Genomic DNA, 19355 nt, shown 5'->3' with positions numbered 1-19355 from the left:
GATACACAGATTGCCTGATCACGTAGCCGAGAATGGGCAAAGCTGGCAGCCAAGAACTGGAGACCAGCAGCCATGTCCTCTTGTTTTGTCTTCATTGTCCTCTGTTTACAGGCTGGTCTGTCAAACTGGTCACACGCCTCAATTCTCATCCCTTGTGTTTGTTAAATTTGTTGCTTTGAGGCTTTAAACTACTTAGGGCCTCTGAAGGAGGCAGCTACGGATTTTGAAACAATCCATGAAAGGCACCTCCTGAGCCAGCACATCCTGGCCTTTGCACAGGTCAACCTCTTATGGCATGGGATTTGGGTCTACCTACTCCTGGAATGTCCACCTCAAGTTACTTGTCTTTGGCATTAGTCAAATGGCACAGTTTTTGATTTATTCATCTCCTCTCATCAGTCCTGTAGTTCTTCCCTCAAGTCTGCCCAGGGGCCAAGAAGAGAGGTCAAGTTTTGTTCACATGAAAGCCACCAAGAGAAAGTGTGTATTAGCTCTGTGCAGGGAGGCCAGAAAGTCACTGGCTTATTTTGCAGTCTTGCCAAAAAACTCTTCTTCTCTGGTCTGTTCTTCAACACAGCTCAGACTGTTTTTCATTCAGAGTAGTTCTTCCTATTTTAATTTTGGTTTCCCTTTTTTTTTGTTGCTTTTTCTATGTGTTGTTTGTTTGGTGTGTGTGTGAATTATTTCTGTTCTTTTTCATCGGGGGGAATCTAATTTTCTTTTATCTTCCCTTCCTAATATTTCTGGTCTCTCTAGCTGTGTCTGTACTACACCCATCTTCCCTGATTGAAGGAGCAACTTGTGAAATTCACAGTTGGCATTTCTAGCTTGCAGAGATTCTATTTATGTGGCTGTACACATTTTTATGTGCTGTAATTCTATTTATTTTAGAAGAAGAGCCCACAAGATTGATGAGTGAAGCAACATATTCAAAATATACATCTTGTAAATGTGTTAATGACTATATGGGCTATAGGTCCCTGTGGAAATACAAAGAGGCATTCTTTTAATAAATAATGGAGCTCATCCAGCTTTTCTTCCTACTTCAGTTATTTCCAGCACATCCACTAAAATGCTACCAGATTCAGTAATATTTGTCTCTTTCTTGGCATCTTACATACATAGCTCTCTTCCTTGACAACAAGTCCAAGATTTTTTGGAGCCAAAGCAGGAATGATGATGTGTTTTTGTTGTTGTTGTTCTAACCAGCTGTCTCTGCTCATCTTGCTGTCACTAGGAGAAGGCATCTGTTTAGTACATTCAATATTTTTACTTTGATTCTCAACAGGGAGGTCAGAGCCTATGCAAAAATGTCCCCCAAAATATTTGTTACTGCAAACATTGAAGACTGGGGTACTTCTTTGTTTATTCAGTATGGACTCCTTAAAGAATCTGACCAATTCCCTTCCTGTAAAACAAAGCACTCACTATTTCATGCTAAAATCTGGACATGAGACATTCACCATTAGTGAGATATTGTGCAAGATACCAGATGGTATAAAATACAAAGTCTAGTGACTTCTGCTTTAATTATATCACATCACCCTGATGAGATACTATAAACCTGCTTTTTTTTCCTACTAAGCCAAGACCCAGACAGTGAGGATTCTTAATGAAATTGTCAACTTCTTTACCAATTCTATGTGCGAATTTCATCAAATTGTAGTAGAAAAATGGAGTAGTGCTATTTATGGTCTGCCTGTGGCCACAGAACTCCAGGAAGTTCTTTCTTCTAGGTACTAGCAACTCTCCTTCCTCATTACCAAAGATCCAGTCTAGCAAAACACTTCAATCCTTAAATCCACCCCTGTTCAACTGAACACTTAAACCTAAGCTAAAATCTCTCTGGGCTCAAATTGGATTTAAGTATGTCTTTAAAATTAACTATGCTACACTGGCATGTTACTCAACTGTACTTCTCAGCATTGGGATTCAGCAGTTCACCAAGCTTTAGAATTTCTTCCAAGTGTGGAACAGGCAGATATGGCCTGGACAGTGGATGGAGCCATTTATACTTCCCTGAGCTGCTCAGAACTTACTGTGGCCAATAGCAAAATGATACGGGATTAGATAGAACTAATCTCCAGGTAAAATTGAGCACCTGGTGAACCACACACAACTCGAAGATGTGTACAGAGATGCAGAGGGGTTTGTTGATGGTCACTGTCTCTGATACACTCATGGAAAGTTGTGGGGGGTTGTTGGAAATTTTGTTTCTCGTCAATGAAGATTCCCTCAGGGTTCTGGTCCAGACTCTGTCACTGTCAGTGATATGTGATTTACTAGTGCCTGCCCAGTACATGCCTTGCATTCCTGTATGGATGAAAACATACCTGCAAAATGGGGAATGACAAAGTTGGCCCACTGCTGTTCCTAGATTCCTTCCACCAGGCTGCAAGCACGATGTGTGTATCACTAAACGAGGAACTTGCACCACAGTTGGAAATTAATTCAGACTTACAGGTTGGGTCTTTTCTCTCCTGTCTGCCTAGTATCTATGCTGGTATTTCCTCATTCCTTCCCCAGAGCCACAGAAATGCTACTTCTGTGAGTTCAGACTTTACATGTGCTTCCAAGAATACCCTTTGGAGACCAAAGGGTCAAGTGAGCTGCTGCAAAGTGTGTCTTGATGGAAATGGGCGTCCTCATGGCAAGGAGGGTGAAAAGTCCTGCAGTTGGCAGAGGAGTCTCCAGTTGATCTAAGGCTAATTGCATCTGATCTTTGTCTGAAAATTAGGTGGCAACTCTCCCAAGAACATGCACTTACTGTGTTTTCCAGCCTCTCTGGCTTTTACCCACGGAAGGATTAGTTCACCAGGTGGGCGACTTTCCTGTTGTTCTGGAATTGTTGCTAGTGAGGGAATACGTCAGATCCCCACTACTTCATCTGATTAAGAGCTGAATTGCAGCAAACGTGACTTGGGTTGGAGATAAGGGAAGTTTTTCTAACTGTGAAGCTCTGGAATGGATCCTTTAGATACTCTTATGAACAGAATAGGTGAACCTCTGTCAGGTATGATTTAGGTAATGCTGCTCCTGCTTTACAGCCCAAGGGATAAATTCCCATGACTTTCACAGAGCTCTTCTCTATCTTTTTATTTTTTTATGCTTTTACATCTGAAATCTCACCAAAAAGCAGAGATCAAACTCTGAAAAGCAGACAAGGGGAGGCAAAACAACTGGTTTAAAGTCACACAACACGGGAAAAGTAGGAACACAGGCCAGGTTTCCAGCCTTCTAGTCATGCACTTTAACCACTAAAAAACTTAATTTCCTTGAATTAATATTGGCCCAGGCTGACTCTTGTATTACTGCCTCCTGAGTGGCCTATGCAATGTCAGGCATTTCAGTCTTTTGCTGCTTAATTCATTTTGCTGCTATGAAGCAGGGTGTGGTAGATATTACTGAAGGAATGATTGCATGTTGCCAGTAATTTTGATTCTTTCCAGGCAAAGAACTGATTTTCACAGCCAGGCTCAACACCTTGCATTTTCTACTTTCATTTCCAAAATGTATGATATTGGTCATGATAGGAAACTGAAATAAAAATGAGAAAATTCATGCTGTGCTAGACAGGGCAGTGACCATTCTAGGCAGCATGTTACAAGGGTAATGGGCTGCGAATCAAACTTCTGCTGCTGTGCTGCAGAGGATTAGTCACAGTTCATCTACCTGAAAAATGGAGGTAGTAGCAGGTACTATCTCACATTGAGAAGGCTCACAGCTTAAAACTTTTGGGATCATTTGGAGGCTGCTACGAGATGTGCCAAGTATTCTCTCTTCTGTTAAGATGACTGGAAAATTGCATAAGCTTGATGGATAAAGAAGCAATAATTGTTGGATACAGGACAAGGAAAATATTTGACCACTGGTTTTCTCTGAAATACTAAATAGAGAACACTTGTCTCTCATCTTGGGCCAAACAGTTTCTTTTAGTTTTCAGACACCAGTTGACACAACACAAGGGTTGTTGCAGATTTGCAAGAAAGATTGATCAGAGAAGGAAGCAAAAAAGGCAACAATCCCCCTGTAAATCTGCTTCTCCAGAGCAGTGCAAATCAGGACTCCGTTGAGAGCCCCACCACACTGAGGCTGATGGACGTCAGTGCCAGGAAGTCCCTCTTGATGACCGCCTGACCTCTGTGGCATAAAATGCCATAACGAGTTTTCCTCTGAGACTGATGAAGAAGGAGCATGACCTTGAACCCTGATGGTCAAAGCACTAGGCTGGAAGGAGACACTTAAACTGTAGGTACTCCAGGGAGGGAACTGAACCCAGATTTACAGTGCCTTGAGCAAAGGCTTTACCTTCTGAGCTTATGTTGGTGCTATGGTCTCATCCACCAGTGCTTTAGAAAGCAGCCATGCCCAAGTCTTTCACAACAGGTCATGTTCACAGAGCACTGTTGGCACTCCAGGTGCATCTACAGCACAGGGCCCTGGTGACTCATGCGCTATTCTGCTTTGGTTTTGGATCTCAGTAGGGTTTAAACACAGGGTAGGCTGCTAGGACAAGGCTAGGGTATTTCTAATCATAGTCATAATGCTCAGAACATGACTCTGGCTGTGACTGACAGGCTTACAAAGATTTAGCTGCAGTGCTTGTAAGATAGCATCTGGCTCCAGCAGCCCTCTCCATCCCTTGGGAGGAATTTAGCACCCTTGGTACAAGGGGCCAGTGCAGGACACTGAATCAACTTCAGACAGGAGATTTGCACTGAATTTGGGATATGTCATGCTTCCCCTTCAGCAGGGGTTGCCAGGGAAGGGGTGCTTGTTGGGGTGGTATCTTCTGGGGGTCTTGGATCTGCCAGAGCACTCAGGTTAATCTGGGAGCATGCTTGCTTGTTTTAGCCACTCTGGCAGCCAGGGAAGGGTGAGGGAGGCTGGATCACAACTCTCTGCTCCAGCTTCTGAAGTCTTTTAGGCACTTAATGTCCTTTTTTGGGTCTTTACGTGCAAACTTTCCCTCCTGGGGCTGTCAAGCACTGACTGTGGACATTAAAGCTGATAATGGCATAAGATTGTAAACATCTTCTGGAAGTGCAAAGCAGAGCCCTTTACTGTCAAAATGAAATACATTTAAAGTGCTTAAAAACTCATCCAGGCATCTCTTTCCAAATGAGTAAGGCTTGGCAACTCTCCCCTCCACAGCCCGAACACCATGTAACCCTTCTGTCTTCCCCTTCTCTTCAGGGCACATGCAGATACCCAAGGGCTACTTAAAGGGTAACATTCCATTATAAAAATAGACACACTCAAAATCCGAATTATTTTAATTGCAGTCCTCGTAATAGCCACAAAACAAACAAAGCGATCAGAAAACGGTTTCCCTTCCCCCTCTCCTTAGCATGCTCGGCAGGTTTTTTTTTTGAATCTCCAAGCAGGCATCTCCTTTCTAGATCCGAGCATCCTTTACCTCTCCCCCCACCACACACTTTTTTTCCGCGCCCCTTTTGGGGAAGAGCAGAGAAAAAGTTAGTTGGGAAAAGCATCCAAAAAAGTAACAAAACTTCTCCGTGAAAAGTTGAATACTGCAGGCCAGGCTGCGCGTTTCTGGGCCTAACACTCCGGGTTACAAGGCAGGAGGGTGATGCTCGCAGGGTCGGGGCTGCCTGCAGCCCCATCGCCCCCATCCCCGAGGTACCGGTGGCTGCTCCCCCCCCCGCGCAACACGGGGCAGCGCAGCCCCCTCCGGCCCCGCGGCAGCCCCGGCCCCGGCCCCAGTCCTTACATGGGCAAATCTGCCTGCAGGGAAAGGCAGGAATTTGGGCCCTTGACGTCAGCCCCGGGCAGAGCGCGGCAGCCCGAAGGGGCGGGAGGCAGCGGCCGCGGCTTTCACTTTTTATTTTGGGGGCGTCCCGCCGAGCTCGGGGTTGCTGCTCCCCCCCTCTCCCCCCTTTCTTCCAGCCGAGGGAGGGTAAGGGCCGAGGGGGACATGGAGGGAGGGAGGGATGCGGCAGTCGGGAGGGCCGCGGCCGGGGAGATGCGGAGGGGCGCGGGAGCTGGAAGCAGCGAAAGGAGGGATGCGGGAGGGGCTGGCCGGGGGGATGCCGGGGGGATGCCGCGGGGGGCGGGGGGTGTGCAGAGCAGGGAGCGCGGGAGGGGCTGCCGGGAGAGGCGGCGGGGCAGCGGCGCAGAGCGCGGAAGGGGCCGGCGGGCGGAAGGGGCCGGCGGCGGGGCCGAGGGGCGGGGGTGGTGGGGCGGTCCCGGGCACGGCCGTGGCCCCATCCCCGCCCCCGGCCCCACCTCCCCCCGCCGCCTCCTCCCGCCGCCGCCGCCGCCGCGCTCGCCTCCGCTGCCTCCTCCCCCCGAGGTATTGTTGCAGATAATAACTTGCCCCCTTCCTCTTCCCCCTCTCCGCCCGCCGAGGCAGCTGTGCAACAGCTGGAGCACCCGGCCGGGGCGGGGAAGCTCTGCCGGCCTCCCGGGGGGGCCTCTCCTGGCTCCTCCCACCGCCCGGGGCGCTCGGGCCGCCCGGGGCATGGGGGGGGGGGGGGGCACCCGGCGCGGTGCGAGCCCGGCGGCTGGGCGGGGGCAGCGCTCGGGGCGGGGCGGGGGGAAACTTCCCCGGGACTTCAGCGGTTGGGCTGCCCGCTCCCCCCTCGCCCCCCGGCGGGGCTGCCCGCGGGCCCAGCCCCCCGGGGCTGCCCGGGCTCGGGGCTGCCCGCCGCAGGTGCACCTGGCCCGGGCGGGGGCCCCAGCGCTGCCTCCCCCCGCCCCCCCCCCGGTGCCCGCCGACCCCCTGGCTGGGGCTCGGAAGTAAATAGCGAGTTGAGTAAAACCCCAGCAGCTTTTTATACTCCCGGGGAGGCCCACCCTTCCCCAGCAGGTAAGGACGTAAAAGTTTCCCACACTCTGACGTCACACTGAACTTTTTTAATATATATATTTTTTTTTTTCCCTGCCCCTTGTCTTGCCCTCCCCTTGGAACGGGCAGGTCCCGTTCCTGCCGCTGAGCAGGAGCGCTCTCCACGCCCTGGGGCTGTGCTGGGGAGCAGGCAAGTGCTCCGGAGTAGGAGGTGTTGATGGAGAAACTCATGCTGTAATTGCTCTGGCCTCTGTACCTCGAGGTGCTGTTTGGCCCCGTTGGTGAAACAAACCAGCTACTTTGTTTTGATTATTTTTATTTGTTTGTGTTTGTTTTTTTTTCTATGCCTGTGCAAGTTTGCTTTTTGGCCCGGTTGTTTGGCTTTCGGGGTGGGTTGTTGTTTGGTATCTTTCTCTCTTACAAGGTAATTGATACATTTAGTTACAAATGGATACGTTTAGATACAAAAACTTTAAGAGCTTTCGGAAACCATCAGGCTTGTTGATGTGTCTTCCTACACATCTACAACTCTTGGCTGCCGCAGAACGTGGTTTTGACTAATGTGAAATGCCAGGTCTCTCATGGAAGTCTCACATTTTTGAAAATACTCTAGATTTGAGAATTTCTTTGCTTCCTTGGAGTCACTTACCTGTAGAGCGTGTGCTTATACCTTCCAGGAACAATTGCTGGGGCAAGCTCTGAACATGGGGAGTTCCTGGATGTCTGGGAGCTGGGTGCTAGAGCCAGTGCTGGCTCACCAAGTATTTACAGGTGTGGGACACTGGGAAGGCAAGGAAATGTTTGGAGTCATAAAATAGGACACTGAATTTATTTTTGGTACATTACCAACCATGTTCATGCTGGAAAATGTTAGTTGCTGTTTCGTGTGTAGCCCAGCTTGCTGTGCAGCAGCACAGTTGGGGGATGTGGGAGACTTTCTGGTTATTCCCACCCTTGCAGGACTGGCCCAGGCAAGGCTAAATAATACTCTTGAATATGGGATTTCCCTTGGGAAATATTTATATGAGGATAAAGATTTACCATTTAAAACTTTTCTCTGCCTCTTGGCCTACTTTATCTCTCCCCCTGCCCACCTCATGACCTGTCACTCCTAAATTTATTAGCTTTGTTATTCCCCTCTTCAATTGTCTACCTTTTGTTGGAGGGTTTTTCCCTGCAGGATTGGCTGTTCTCAGGTGATGGTGTGGGTGGTGGCCATGAAGCCACCTGCCCCTGAGTTTCTACCCTCAGAGCCTAATCCTCCCTGCAGTTCCAGTGGGATGTTGGGGCAGCTGATGGGTCCTTCAGCCTTGCTGCCCTCTAACAATTGACTTTTATATATAGTTTTCCTTTAATTCTGGTGTGTTGTTTGGTTTGTTTTTTTTTCCACCTGAGTCAGCTTGTGTTGGCTGTTGTTGGGAAGAGCTACCAAGCTGGGTGTACCTGCTCCAGTATGGTGGCAACACAAAGTCCTCATCCTTTAAGGTGCTGGGGGTTCTCTTGCAGTCAGATGTCTTCTGATCCTCATAGCCTCTTCTCCTAGTCCTGTGGTGGGAGGGCCTATTTGGAGCACATGGGCTGCCAAAGGTCCCAATAGGCTTTTTAGGGGTCTCCTGGCTGGAGAGAGATGCCTGGTAGTGGTTAGTTGGTGTGTGATGAGTCTGTTGGACTGTGAAACTGCACTCATTGTTCGCAGGGAGGACACTTGGGTGATTTTTAACTTCCCAAAAGTCAGTCCCAAAGTTTGTGCATGATGCGTGGGCTGTGTCCTGTGTTGCCACCAGTCTTGCCATTCAGAAGTTCCAGCCAAGGCTATGTGGCCCTTGTATGCTACCTGGGTAAACTCCTGGATCTAAACAATGTATCCAGGAAAATGAAGCTAGAGCTGTGTCTCACTGAAGCTTCCGTAGGTACAGCATGAAGCTGCAGTGCATTGCTGATGTGTAGTCTCCATGACCCATAGTGCCTGGGTCAGGGAGGATTAGTTTGTGTTGTTGGGCTGTTGTCTCCATTGTGCAAATCCCAATCACCTGGTGTGGCTGACACCAGCTGCCTACCCCATAAGCTGGCTAGGCAGAGAAGGTCCAATTCCTGTTTTCACGTTCAGAGCATGTTCAGAGATCAGCCCAGGTGTTGGGACAGGTTACTGGTGAGTGTGCCCATCTCAATGCAGGCTCCAGCTCTCTGGGTTCTTTCCCTTCTGTTAGTTGCTGTTTGGACAGTCACCCAGCTTGAGGGGGTAGAAGTGTTGAGTGATACTGTCTGTGACGTGCTCTAGGGGAACTGGGGCAAGCTGATAAAAACCTTCATGTAAACTGGTTGGTCGGGGTGGATTTCAGATCCCATATCCTGGCAGTCATGGTTAGGGCACAGAAAATCTCAGGTTCCTGTGCGGTTTGGCTGCTTTGTCTCACAGAAACTTGCAGGGCACATGGGATCTCAAAGTTGCATTACTCTGATCTTCAGCTGTCCTGTGTTAGAGGTGATGGGCTTTGTTTTACCAGAATCAGGAACTGGTACAGAGTAATTCAAGCTTTCCAATAATGAAAGTGGAGATTCAGGTGTGTATCCCTTGCCAAGGCACTTGCTTCTCTAGGATGTTTGGGAGTGAAGCTTCAGAGGTGGACTAGTGTGTTTTGCAGGGCACCTGGTAGTGTCAGTCTCAGTGGAGCTGGAGTGCTTTTAAATACATAATGTGATAATCAGAATGTATTTTTAATTATAACTCATAGTACAAATTACAAGGTAGGGGTTCATGGTAGAGTGGAGACACACTCCCTTGATTTTGAAGCCTGACTGTTGCCATGTTTGTTAAAGTCACTTCTTGTGTTCACCTGTAGAATGTCTGACTACTAACATCCTTTCTGATTAGGGAAGCCTGGTGCATGTGATTTTGGAGAGGGATAGTAAAAATGGTGGGGAGCTGGAAAACCCAAGGGAGTTTGATCAGTATTTTGGGATTGCTGCTATGTAAAGGACACATGTTAGAAAGGTGTCACAGAAGCAGCGAGTGCTGTTGAGTGGAAAAGGGATCTCTGTTCCTTTGTAGCAATGCAGTCTGTGGTGAAAGTGGCTGATTCAAAATGAACAAAATTAAGTGCTTTTCTGTGTAACTAAATGGGGGCATTTATCATGCAAAACATTGCTGAAGACAAGAATTTAGCCCAGTCTGGGGAAGAGGTGGGAGAGTTGTATGAGTGTCAGGTGTGTTTCAGAGTTATACCAGCTAATGGTAATGGCTCTTACATCATAAAAAATATAATTGGAAAGAAGAGACTGTTTTGTGCAGGTTTCTGTGAAATATCTCTTATTGACTGTAGCTGGAGAAAAGCTGTAGCTTGGGTGGATGACAAATGGTTTGTAAAAAGACAGTTTCCGTGTGTCTGTGGAAAGATAAACCCTCAGGGTGCCCACAGTGGTTTCTCTATTTCTTTGCCCATCATGGTTGTGTGAACAATGTATCCTCAGTGGCATTTCATTTCTCGCCAAGCTTCTGAAATCCTGACCCTCAAAGCTCTGCCTTTCTCCTGATAAACTCTTCCACCCCTGATGTGGCTCTGAGCAGCACCCGGACCCTCTGCTCTGACTGATGACCCCAGACCATGCTGGGTTTCACTTCCACCAGGTTGTCCACACTCTTTGCTGTGCAGTCTCTTGCAGCCCTGGTAATCCCTTCAGGTGGAGGAAAGTCCCCATGGGTGCACAGAGAGGTTTTATAGATGGCATTGGGTTGATGAAGAAATACTCATTTCTTTTTGGTACATCTGTGCTTTTTAGGTATGTTATTTTTTTGATGGAGAGAAATCTTTAGAGAAGCAATATGAATATCAAGTCTATGTGACCTGCCCAGACATCTAGGATTTGGCATCTGTATTTGCTACGCACGCATGTGAGCAAGATAGCCATGCTCTTGCCTGTTTTCAGTCCTCTGCAGCTGCTTTCTTACCCCAGTAGCTTCATCATCTCCCTTTGCCCTTGGTCTTGTAGCAGGGTAATTCTGCTAAAAGTTAGAGAGCTTACTGGAACTGCAGCCATGCTTCAAAAGCAGGCAGGAGCGGGGGAGATGGAAACTACAGCTTATTTAAGGATGTGGTTTATCTGAGAGACAGATTCACAAGGAACAATATCTTTAAAGAGTGTGGGTTATATAAAGGAAAATACAGGACTTGAAGTAACTTTATGAACAAAGGTTCTGGAGGAGGGATTGGAGGGAAGATGATCTGATCAGCTTTCATGTGTGCGTTGGGATGCTGGAGGAGAGCACTGGTGAAGTCTGAAGAGCTCTGTGTTCTCCTCTTTTTAATTTAGGAAACTCTTTGCCTTGTAAAGTAGAAACAAACAGAGAAAAGAAAACAACAAATCAAACTGAAAACCACAGACCAGAAAAACCTCACAAAGTTTAAAAGCTTTTTGAGAGCTTGTGCTTGCCCAAGAAGCAGAGATCAGTGGGATGCAGGGCTCGGCTCTTTCCATTCCTCCTACTTCTGGGCATGGCAGGGCAGGGAGGTGCTGTGATGTTTCCAATCTAGATGTAAAAAAACCCAACCAAACAACCCACTACCCACATTTAATTGTTGTGATAAAGGTTACCAGTAGAGACACCTTGGTGGTGATTCTGCTTTCATCTCAAAGAGCTGGTTTCGATCACGTTCTGAGCAAGTGCAAGAGCTGGCATGAAAATGATCATTTTAAAGCAGTTGTCAGCAAGTCTCTGTCATTTTAGACTGTCAGTATCTGTTGTTAGAATCTGTGGGTGACAGTGACACACGTGTGAGTTGCTCAGAAGCACTCCCAAACTATTGCAATATGCTCAGGAAAGGAAAACAAACATCGGTGGAGTTGTGGGCTGCTGATAACCTTTTCTTAGAGAAAGACACAAGCTTTTGAGTGTTTCAGGCTGTTAGCAAGGATGCTTTCTGTTGACCTTGATGCCATGAGGGAACCTTGTGATACAGTGATTCCTCGGAACCCCCATAAATTTCTTTGTTTGGGTTGGGGGGGGGGTGGGATTCTTAAGGGTCTCTGATTCATGCCAGCTTTGTTTTGCTGTGAGAGTCCTTCCTACCCTTTGGGGTTTCCAGATCCGGAGGGGAGGAATCCCATTTTGTGCCTATGTGGGCTTATGTACTTGAGCATCCTTTAAGTAGGTGCTATCCAGCACTTGGCTACCTTTCTCCCCCTGCTCCTGCTGCCCAGTGATGCTTCAAGGCAGGGAAACCTCTGCCAAGTCTTGGATGATTATGCTGCCAGTGGAATAGTTAGTTGAGATTTAATGTGGCCATTATCTTTAGGTAATAAAGTATCAGCTAACTTGCCATAACTATCTTGTTTAATGTCTATTAAAAGCCCCACATACTTCATTCACTGGGTGAAATTTAATAGAAGTTCATCTAAGCATTTAGTGCTTATTTAATTTAAAAATAAGTTGATCTCCATAGTTGGTAACAGACACTGAGGATTTAATTAATGTTCAGTAAACTACCCTGTTAGCTCTGAATTGCACAGTCACGTCTTGTTTATTCATCAATTTGTAACTTTCCCCTCCTCCTCCTTTTTAGGCCAGTGGATCTAATTGTGGGGAGCTGCAGTTGTCACCTCTTTTCCCTCTGATCTAATTCTCTCCTCCAGCTGGAGGGCCTCTGCCAGGTGATCCTGCTGAGGACCTCAGGACCCACCTGCTGTGTGGTGGGACCAGCCTGGCTAGCTGGGTAAAGGCAGGCAAGATGGAGCAGGCTGACAGACTATGCTGCAGACCTTGGAGAAGGGGAAGTAGAGTATGTACATGATAGGGTAAAAGCAGCAGTCCAGCTCCAAGCCTTAGTTAAGCATAGTGGAGCAAACTTAAAAGATCTGCTCTAGGGCTTTTTCAGCAATGTGGCTGGCTACATGAAACTGAGGTTGATGAGGGTTTTGTTTTTTTTCTTTTTTTGGAAGAGAAAGTTGAGGTGATTCCCAGGTGACTTGCAGGCAGTCCTGCTGCAGTTGCTGTGTGTGTTGTACCCCAATTGCAGTTTATAGCTCAGCAATGTGTGTGCATCTTCTGTGTTCTTTGTGCACGTACCCCAAGGAGCGTTCTCAGTTTCAGCAGTTTATAACCTCACTTTAACAGACTTGCTTGCCTCATTAAGTGGAGTAATTCTTGAATGAAAGTGAGGAGTCTCCCAGACAGTGTGTGCCATGCAGTGCCTGGGTTGGGAGAGTGCTTGGATTTGCAGCAGGTAAGTGGTTGTAACTCCAGCTGCTGCATCTCTCCTGCCTCGCTTGCCTGGGTGTCAGCAGCATTCCTGGTTTGCCTCTGCCCCAAAGGAGATCAGCTGGCTTGAATTTAGCACACCTCATTGCATGAGGTGACTTGATTTGTTTTTCATGGGTTTGGGCAAATCTTGAGATACCTCAAGCTAGTACTATGGCCAAGACAAGCCTTTAATCTGGATTTCCCAAGAGAAACAGATAGTGATTGTGGCAGCCATGTGGCAGTCCTGTAGTTAATTATGAGCACTGCATTTGGTTAAAAGAATAGTATTAAAGTTGCAGAGTTCAAGTGCTCCAGAGCCATGAAATGCCAGAATGAAGGTAATTGATGAAACCTTAATTTGCCCCCCACCTGCAAGCAGGTATTATGATATAGCCACCTAATTGCCAGAGCACCTATTTTTTGTGCCCAGAGTTGAAGGTGATACTTAATGAGCAGATATTCAGTTTCTTTATGTGCAGTGTGTGGCCTCAAGCCTTATTATTTACTATTCAAACTCAGGACTGAATACAGAATTACTAATTTCCCTTGTGCTTTTCTGGAGTGCTCTTAACTCTTTCATTGGAGCAATTTTTGCAAGTTGGGATGACTATTTTTGTAGTGCCTTCCTGAGGTGAAGAAGAATTACTCTTGCCATTTTACTGGTGGGACACTGAAGCCTGGTGAGGAGTGAGGCAGGGAGTTTTGTTCCATCCCTGAAACTGAAATACAGGATAAAGAAAGTCAATTAGGCCAGGGTTGTTCTCTTTACTTTGGAGTCATAACTGATAATCAACCAGAAATGGCTAATAAGAGTTTGTAATTAGAGACTGAAGTTACAATTTTTTCCACTCAACTCTGAAAATTACTCTGAGCTGATTATTGCAGTTATGCCTGTCTTTACAGTCCATCTTCCCCATCTTTTCTGCTCTTACCTGCCCCTTATGAATTATCATCATCATCCTTGACTGGGGGGCAAGGCCTGCACTTATCTTGCGAGGGTATTGAGATGCTTGGGTTAGTACAGAAGCTGGTATTTTTCTCTGGCATTTAGAAACCAGGGCAACTTCATGCTATTGAATCTGAACTGTGGTGGTGGGGAGGTCCAGAAATGAGCCACAAAAATGGTTAAGGTACAGGTGGTATTTTTTTACACAAACATATTGCAAGGAGCAGAGTAAGGGTTATGGGGTCTACATGTAATCTGCTGAATGCTTCCTCAGTGGCTTGTTTTCCTGTGTACAGTAAAACTGTCACTTTTCTTAGGGTAGTTTAAACTTCCTTTAGAGTTGTGGTGGTTCTCCATCACTTCTGATCCTGTAGTCTGTTTTTTTTTGGGAGAATGAGAATGATAATTCCCTAGCACAGTTCCACTTTGGTGCTTTTTCAGAGATTCAATTTCTTTCTTAGGTTCCTTGGGATGCAGAGGGTTGAGCTTTGAAAACACAGCATTGCATCTTTGCCATTTAAGGAGGGCTTGGTGAACCTTCTGCATAGCAAGTCTGAAATTCAAGTGAATGAGTAATCCAGCAGAACTCTCTGCAGCTATTTGTGTGCCTAAAGATAAGAAAGTTTTTAAGCACTGTCCTGTACCTGAATCCTAATTTGCTCCCAAAGCAGACAGGTGGGGAAGAAATGATGGGCAAGGTGAACTAAAACAATGGAAATGTGTGTCTTTCTGAAGCACTCCACCCACCCAGGTACTTGAAGTGTCCTGGAGAAAGGACAGTAGCTTACAGAGTGCCTGTGGGCCTCCTTCTGTGGCTTGGCACAGCATGTTGTGCTCTGCTGTGTGGGAGGGCTGTGAATTTGGGGTGTGTGGAGGCTGGGGAAATGGGTGGAGAAGTTCTTAAGGACTGCATTGTAGAGGGCAGGAGAAAGAGCTATGAGAGCAGAGCTCATGGCCTTGCTGCACGTAAGGATCCCGGTAGGGTGGGTTTGTAAATTATTCTGTGACCTGTGTGCAGTGTGTGGTGGTCACTCTTTTAACAGGTGGTTGTCAGATCTCTCTGAGGATGCAAGGTAGATGAGTTGGCATCACCTTGCCTGTGCACCACCTGATGCCTTGCTATGGTGTACCCTGGGGTGAAAAAGAGAGGGCTCATGCTCTGGTGTGTTACAATGATTATCTGTGCTGGCAGTGGCCCACCTTGTCTAGGGTCAACCCACTCACTGGGGTGTCATTCCCACATTACCCTGGTTCCCTGTCCACTGGAGTTCCCTGGATTCTGTAGCCTAAGCCTCTGGTCTGTGTTTGCATGCATTTGTATGTCTGAGGTGGTGTTTTAGCTCTTGGCTCATGGCATTATTTGCAAGAAGTCCTAGCAAAAGTGATCTGCTCCAGGTTTGTTGTGTTCAGGGCAGCTGTCTGCCTGTGTTGGCTGCTCCTCATTCCTTGAAGGTGAAGTGCAGTGAGGCACAAGTAACCTTATGGGTTTCTGCAGCAGCACTTGATAAGTTTCTCATGTCTGAGATGAGTTGATTCATACCTGATTAAGGGTGTGCCCAATTTCATGGGTGGAACTGGAAGTACAAAGGTAGCTGTATATTACCAGGAAGTCTCACATTGGATCATGTGGTTTTGTTCCAACTGTACTGGCGGATGCACCTGCTCAGACAGGAATATTTTCTGTGTTCTAGTTGTGCACATTCTACCAGACTAATAATTGAAGTGATTCCAGATGCTCTTAATCTCTAGAATGAGTAATTCTGGGTATGGTATTGGCATGCTCCTGGACTTCCACTTGTCCTTCTCTTTGGTTTCCTTATCCCATAGGCAACATTTTCTTGTGTTGTCCATGTTTCTAAATTTGACCTGTTGCATCTTGGACTGGGCCTGCCACTTGTTCCACTACCCAATGGAGAGCAGTGAGCACACCAGACTGTGTGTGTCCAAGTCCTGTGAACCCGAGGAAAGAGCACAGGCTGTACCTGTGGAGTGGTGCCTGGGTCTGAGGAGCTCCTGACCTGGGAGATGAAGATAAAGCAGAGGATGGTGAGAGAAGAGCAGAGTGATAGAGAATGATTATGAGGGAAGATGAAAAGGATGTAAAAAGTGTGTGTTAGCAGAATGTGACTAAGATGGAGACCTGATAAGTGTGAAATGTATCTGTGGAGGGAAGGGGAGCAGTAGCTTCTGGCAGAGCAAAGTTGTATACATCTAGGACTTGCAACTTGGTGCAGGGCAATTCTGAGTCACAAGAACATACAGCTCCCATGGCCCTGCCATCACAGGTCATTGCCACCTATGATGCCTTAACAAACGTTCTCTGGTCACTGTGGTTTCTGAGCTGTGCAGGCTGTCTCATTCCTCAGCCCTTACTCACAGGAGGCCTGTGTGGGAGGGAGGGACACCCAAGAGAAATGTGAAACTTAATGCTAAGTCCCTTCCACAAGGAGTTTGTATGGCTGTTCTGCTGTGGCTTGGCCTCTGGGAGCCTGCCAGAGATCTGTGGGCTGAGACACTGATCTGCAGCCCTGGTGAGGCTCCAGGGAGTGGGATGGAGGCTTAAGAGAAGGTGGGTTACTCTTGCAAAGGGCAACCCATATGGCATTTGGGGCTCCTGGTAGAGCTGCACTAGCCCAGCTTGTTAAGAAAATTCAGTTCTGCAGTTGGATGGGGTAAAGTGGAGAAAGGAAACAGTGTGACTGACTTAAATTAGCAGTGACCAAAAATGACCTGTAAGCTATAGGTCACAACTAGTCTTCTTCTATCCTAGCTTCACACAGTAAAATCTGGCAGGGGAGATACAGCCATATGTCCAAATACTGTATGTGGGTTTGGGTTGTGGTCCAGCAGTCACATTCAGAAATAGGTCAGCCCCTTCCTTAGGATAGCATTTGTGTGCACTTTACAGGCATGAACCAACTAATCCCAACAGATGTTTGGCAGCCTCCAGAGCCTGCAAGGAAGTTAAATATTGTTACACATTGCTAGAGAGATGCCCGACATTCAAATAACACCTGCTAGCAGAGCCCATCTAAGCTGGCATGTGTTTGTGGCTGTGTGGTTGCAGCTTTGCAGAGCACCTGCCCTGCTACATCGGGTTGGTCTGACCACAGTGGCTTGTGCTGTCTGCAGCTCTGTGAGGGCCAGGCTGTGTTTCCAATGAAATCGAAGTCACAACTTCCTGTGGCTTTTGAGGAGGAATGGGATTTAGCCCTGTGTTTGCACACTCCCACTTTATTACAATCCAGTTGAAAGGAGGGAGTTGTGTATTTTGCTGCCTGCCTTTGCCCACATGCTCATGTGCCCACCTTGGTGGTGTGTGAAGGCACGATGCTCCTGTCCAGCCTGAATCCTTTGCTTGCCTCCCTTTCTTTCCCCACATGTGAACATGCAGTTGCAAGATCTGTGATGCCTTTGAGGTAAAGCAAGTTACACGGATGCATGTTGCTGAAGCAGTTTATTGTAGAGTTGTGTCTGGACTCTGTGAATCATGTCCTGGCTGTTTCTGCTCCATCCCACCATGCCGTGCAGTTCCAGCTGCCTGGCAGAGATAACACACTGAGGACCATGGAACTCCACTGCAATAACTTTGCCTGTATGGAGTATTCAGAGGTCTCAGATAATGAAGGTCTTGCAGTCTTTTGTATCAGAAGATGTTTGCTTGGTGTTGTGAGGGCCAGAAGCTGCCTAACACTTTGCTTTCCCCTAGAAAAAAAGCTACCGTGATGACTTTCCAAAGAGAAAATGATGCTGTACACACCACAGAGGAGTGAAGAGTAAGGAAGGCCTCTATATGTCACTGTAGCCTCCAAGGTCCATATTCATCTTCTTAATGAATTTCTGCTACACGGGGTTTGAGGGAAAGGGAATTTATCCTCCTCACATGCATCATTGGTGCCCCAATAGCCAGTGTGCAAAGAGCAACTGGGAATAAAACTGAGCTCCTCCTGCATCTGAATGATTTTGTTGTGTGTTTTGGGTTTCTTTTTTTTTTTTCCCCTGGGTGCTTGGAAAGGTGGTTGGGATGCTTTAAGCACTCAGCTTTCTTGCTCAAGAATTTGTGGGCTCTGTTTTGTGCTCTGTCTTGATGGCTGGCTTGATTTTAGGAACACAGTTCTAATTTGAGTAGAGGGGTCCCAGCAAGAGGACAGTTCTGGATTACTAATGAATCAAGGATTTTCTTTAGGTGTTTTCACACTCAGGTCTTTATCAGTTTGCTACATACAGATCACAGCTCAGGATTATTAGGGTGTGCTTCTGTCTTCTTAGTTAAGCTTCTTGAAGTCTCTTCAGGGCACAAGCCCCACTGTTTTTTCCCATTCAGCATCTCAAGGAGAAGCCTTGGGTGTCTTCTGCAATGATGGAAGCTGTGGACTGCTTCTCTTCTCCCTCATCACTCCTAATCTGCTGGGGTTGCTCCATGTGTGTGAAGTGCATGCATCTGACTTGTGCCGTGCTGCCTGCTGCTGCTGCCTGGCCTTTTTGTCTGCATTAGTTTAATTGAGTGAAGAGCTTGCAGAAGAAGCTATTCATTCCCCTGGTAACTGTGCTTGACAATCAGAAGTTATTCTGGGGGTGAAGGACCAGTAGAGATTTGTTTTCCTTGGCTGCAGATCTGTAGCCCCTAATAGTTTCTCACTCATATGAACTGAGGTTGACTTGGTTTGTTGCTAATTAAAAGCCAAAAGGATATGCAGTCCTCTCCAAATAATTACCATCTTTAGTGAATGGAAGAAAACTCTGCTTGCTTCCAGCTTGTTTCTAAACCCCTCCATTTTGCCCCATTATTCTTGCATGGGCCATGGGAGTGCCCTGGCAGGGCCAGCAGCTCCATCCACGAGCATGTGGAGTTTGTGCTAGGGTCCTTTCTCTGCTTTTTTACGAAAGGGTAAATACAGGAAAAGCACAGAATTATAAACAAAATTATGAAACCTGATAGTTGCATTTGGATGGTTTGTGTTTTCTCGGTGGGAAGCCACTAAAGGCAACAGAGGTGAGTGTGTGCACCCCTGTGTGCAGGAGCACATTTTAACCTGACTTTTTATAGGATAAAAACAACAAAACCAACAAAATGTTTTGACTGTGTCTGCTCACTAGCAGGAACCCTGAATACAGCAGCTGGAGTTTCTATAGTTTGGTTTCTCTCAATAATTGGTTTCTGATACACTTTAACTTTTGATGTATGTGCTGTTCTGGGCCTGGTGATGTAGTGGAAGGTGTCCTCTCTCTCTTCTGTTTGCTCAACCTGTCACTGTCAGGGCTGAATCTACAGCAGGAGGAGGTCAGAGGTTCTCCTCCCTTCAGCTGGCCCTAAGTGTTCATGCAAGTGCTCCTTCATAGGGGCTGTCTGATGTCACCACTGG

The 19355-nt window shown here is 47.0% G+C and overlaps 1 protein-coding gene across 1 annotated transcript in view; it reads left to right on the top strand.

The window, feature by feature from the left end:
• Positions 1-6510: 6510 nt before the first annotated feature.
• The window catches only part of LPP (LIM domain containing preferred translocation partner in lipoma), a 323116-nt gene continuing 310271 nt past the window's right edge, over positions 6511-19355 (top strand). The window contains 1 exon segment of the mRNA XM_051626360.1: positions 6511-6832. The gene's annotated coding sequence lies outside the window, so the exon portion shown is untranslated.

This window comes from Apus apus, chromosome 8, assembly GCF_020740795.1.
Source record: "Apus apus isolate bApuApu2 chromosome 8, bApuApu2.pri.cur, whole genome shotgun sequence".
NCBI classification, from domain to species: domain Eukaryota; kingdom Metazoa; phylum Chordata; class Aves; order Apodiformes; family Apodidae; genus Apus; species Apus apus.
This window is presented reverse-complemented; position numbering and strand designations above follow the sequence as displayed.